This window comes from Penaeus chinensis, chromosome 4 (assembly GCF_019202785.1).
Source record: "Penaeus chinensis breed Huanghai No. 1 chromosome 4, ASM1920278v2, whole genome shotgun sequence".
Lineage (NCBI taxonomy): Eukaryota > Metazoa > Arthropoda > Malacostraca > Decapoda > Penaeidae > Penaeus > Penaeus chinensis.
This window is the reverse complement of record NC_061822.1, coordinates 5,820,302-5,825,301: the sequence shown is the minus strand read 5'-3', so window position 1 is coordinate 5,825,301 and position 5,000 is coordinate 5,820,302.

Genomic DNA, 5,000 nt, shown 5'->3' with positions numbered 1-5,000 from the left:
GTGTGTGTGTGTGTGTAAGATATTGAAAGAAGATAGGCCAATGAGTTGTAATGAATTTAAAATGTGAAATATCCCGCGCAAACTACGTAATTTGTCCTCTTATTGTCAGTTACAAAGTTTCCCTAATTATTATGGGGGCACTATAACAAAAATAAGATATATATGGATACCATAACGCAGGTGATGATAGATACCACAAAAAGAAGCAAAAGTATTTAGTTAGTTCCGTATTTACAATCTCCAATAAATAACCAACGCAAAAATTTAAATAAGGAAAGCATAATAGAGAGGTTAACAGAGAGCAATATAGAAGAGAGGGAAAGTAACAAGAAAAAAAAAACGCTCATTCGCTTACATCCATTTAGAATAATCCGGTTAAAACTGCCATATATCTCCCTCTCCCTCCACGATACCTATCACGATCCTTAGCAAACAAGGAGTCAGAAGATATACTCCTGATATACTCCTGCCTTTACTCTCGAAATCCTAAGGAACAATGGAGGGTCAGGGGAGGGGCGCCACCCACCCGCGTTCGACCGTTGGATGGGACGACAGGTCAGCATAGGTCAACAGAGAGAGGTCAAGATGTGTTTGTTAACGAGGAGCGTCTCTTGGGGGGGTGGGGTGGGGGCGGGGTGATGTTGAGACAGTAAAAAAAAGAAGGGGGGGCGGGAGTCTGAGAGGTTCACCTGTTCGAATAACTAATAGGTGTCGTATTTACGTTAGGCAATGGCAAAGATTGTTATTTCTATATTTACTGCTATTGTGTGGTAATTTTCATCACTGTGCACCTCCATTTCATTTAAATCATACATGTGGCTAGGAGCAGTACCCTATAACATACATCTCTAACCCTACACCTTTATACAAACAAGCACACGACAACTGCAAAGCCGATACCTTGAAAGATCCGACCAACTTGTACCAAAAAAAAGCTAAAAAATTTAAAAAATAAGATACAAAACAACTATTCATCAGACCACATTCGAGAAAATAGGTAACAAGCCGCCATTTCACGTCACCACACCCTCAACGTGCCAACACTGAAGTCGTGTTTACTCTCACACTACAAGCGAGGAAAATACACTTGAGGATGAAAGGGCGGATCCTTGGCGCGCCATCACCGGGGAGAGACCACCAGGGACGCTCGCTGTTATTATGATCATTATTGTTATCATTATTACTATCATTGTGGTTGTTCTTATTGTCATTATTATTACTACTGTTGTTGTTATCCTTTTCATTATTATTATTATTATAATTATTATTATTATTATCATTAGTATTATTATTATCATTAGTATTATTATTATCATTAGTATTATTATTATCATTAGTATTATTATTATCATTAGCATTATTATTATCATTAGTATTATTATTATCATTAGTATTATTATTATCATTAGTATTATTATTATCATTAGTATTATTATTATCATTAGTATTATTATTATCATTAGTATTATTATTATCATTAGTATTATTATTATCATTAGTATTATTATTATCATTAGTATTATTATTATCATTAGTATTATTATTATCATTAGTATTATTATTATCATTAGTATTATTATTATCATTAGTATTATTATTATCATTAGTATTATTATTATCATTAGTATTATTATTATCATTAGTATTATTATTATCATTAGTATTATTATTATCATTAGTATTATTATTATCATTAGTATTATTATTATCATTAGTATTATTATTATCATTAGTATTATTATTATCATTAGTATTATTATTATCATTAGTATTATTATTATCATTAGTATTATTATTATCATTAGTATTATTATTATCATTAGTATTATTATTATCATTAGTATTATTATTATCATTAGTATTATCATTATCATTAGTATTATCATTATCATTAGTATTATCATTATCATTAGTATTATTATTATCATTAGTATTATTATTATCATTAGTATTATTATTATCATTAGTATTATTATTATCATTAGTATTATTATTATCATTAGTATTATTATTATCATTAGTATTATTATTATCATTAGTATTATTATTATCATTAGTATTATTATTATCATTAGTATTATTATTATCATTAGTATTATTATTATCATTAGTATTATTATTATCATTAGTATTATTATTATCATTAGTATTATTATTATCATTAGTATTATTATTATCATTAGTATTATTATTATCATTAGTATTATTATTATCATTAGTATTATTATTATCATTAGTATTATTATTATCATTAGTATTATTATTATCATTAGTATTATTATTATCATTAGTATTATTATTATCATTAGTATTATTATTATCATTAGTATTATTATTATCATTAGTATTATTATTATCATTAGTATTATTATTATCATTAGTATTATTATTATCATTAGTATTATTATTATCATTAGTATTATTATTATCATTAGTATTATTATTATCATTAGTATTATTATTATCATTAGTATTATTATTATCATTAGTATTATTATTATCATTAGTATTATTATTATCATTAGTATTATTATTATCATTAGTATTATTATTATCAATATCATTATTATTATTATGATTTTATTATTATTATTATAATTTTATTATTATTATCATTAATATTATTATTATTATTATAATTATTATTTTATTATTATTATTATTATTATTATTATTATTATTATTATTTTTATTATTATTATTATTATTATTATTGTCATTATTACTATTATTATTATCAGTATTATTCTTATCTTATCCTTATTCTAATTCTTATCATTACTATTACCGTTATCATTATCATTGTTATTATTATTATTATCATTATTATTATTATCATTATTATTATTATCATTATTATTATCATTATTATTGTCATTATTATTATTGTTATTATTATTATTATTATCACTATTATTATTATTACTATTACTATTATTATTATTATTATTATTATTATTATTATTATTATTGTTACTATCATCATCATTATTTGTATCAATATTATTATTATTATTATCATTATTATCATTATTATCATTATTATCATTATTATCATTATTATTATTATTATTATTATTATTATTATTATTATTATTATTATTATCATTATTATTATTGTTAATATTATTATTATCATTATTATCATTATCATTATCATTATTATTATTATTATTATTATTATCATTATTATCATTATTATTATTATTGTTTTATTATTATTATTATCATTATTATCATTATCATTGTCATTGTCATTATCATTATTATTATTATTATTATTATTATCATTATTATTATTATTATTATTATCATTATTATTATTATTATTATTATTATTACTATTATTATTATTATTATTATTATTATCATTATTGTTATTTCTATTATTGTTATTAGTAGTAGTAGTAGCAGTAATAATAGTAGTAGTATTATCATTATTATTCTTAAAATTAGTATTATTATCATCAATAGTATCATTATTAGTATTATCATTATTAGTATTATCATTATTAACATTATTGGTATTATAATTATTATCTTTATTAGCATTATCATTATTAGCATTATTAGTGATATCATTATTAATTATATTTGTAATAATACTAATACTAATACTACTACTGCTAATAATAATGAAATTAATATTTTTATTATTATTATTATGATTATGATAATAATAATGATCATAATATGAATAATAGTAATGATATAAAAGATTATCATTATTGTTATTATCATTATTATTGCTACTATCTTTATTATTATCATCATCATTATTATGATGATGATAATAATGATAATGATTACAAAAAATATTGATGATAATGGTAATTAATGATAATGATCTACTGCTACTACTCTCACTACTGCCACAATTAAAACTACTGCTACTACTATTATTAGTCGTACTACTACCACTTAAACTGCTACTACTGCTACTACTACTGCCACTACTATTATTACTACTACTACATCTATTACTACTACTTCTACTACTGAATCTACTATTACTACCACTACTAAATCTACAACAACAACAACTACTACTACTACTACTACTACTACTACTACTATTACCATATGTACTACTACTACTACTATCATATGTACTACTATTAATGGTATATCTTCTACTAGTGTTACATCTATTACTACTATTACTACTACTAAATCTACTACTAATACTCATGCTACTTCTACTACTACTACTACATATACTACCACTACATCTACTACTGTCACTCCTACGACTATTACTCCTACATCTACTACTACTACTGCTACATCTACTACTACTACTGCTACATTTGCTACTACTACTGCTACATCTACTACTACTACTGCTACATCTACTACTACTACTGCTACATCTACTACTACTACTGCTACATCTACTACTACTACTGCTACATCTAATATTACTACTACATCTAGTACCATATTTACTACTACTAAATCTACTATCACTACTACACCTACTATTACTACTATATCTGCTACTACTACTACTACTGCTATTACTATTACTATTGCCACAACATCTACTACATCTCCTACCAATACTACTACTATTACTACGACTGTTATTTAGTTTTGCTGAGTCCTGGTTCGCTGTATGGATGTCACATGCTCTCACACTACGACGTTACATTACGAATTGGGATGATACAGGTTGGAGTAATAGTAAACCTACAGTCTTTCACTGGAGTAGCGGGAAGCCGTTGATGCATCTGATACGCTGATACATTTTCGAATTTATAATATAGATTATCAAATGTTATGAAATAATTATAGTTACCCCAGTTATGATTCGTTTAATGTAGGTACCCTTGACGGTTGCATCACATGGCATTCTGAGGTATTATGTATACGTGTTTGTCTTTATGAGTCAGGTTCAAAGGAAGTGTGAAATCCGGACAAGAGGTCCTCTAGGGTTTGTGTGACTCTTTCCTTGTCACACGCTGACCTTGCTAGGCGGTGAACGTGACTATTCGTAA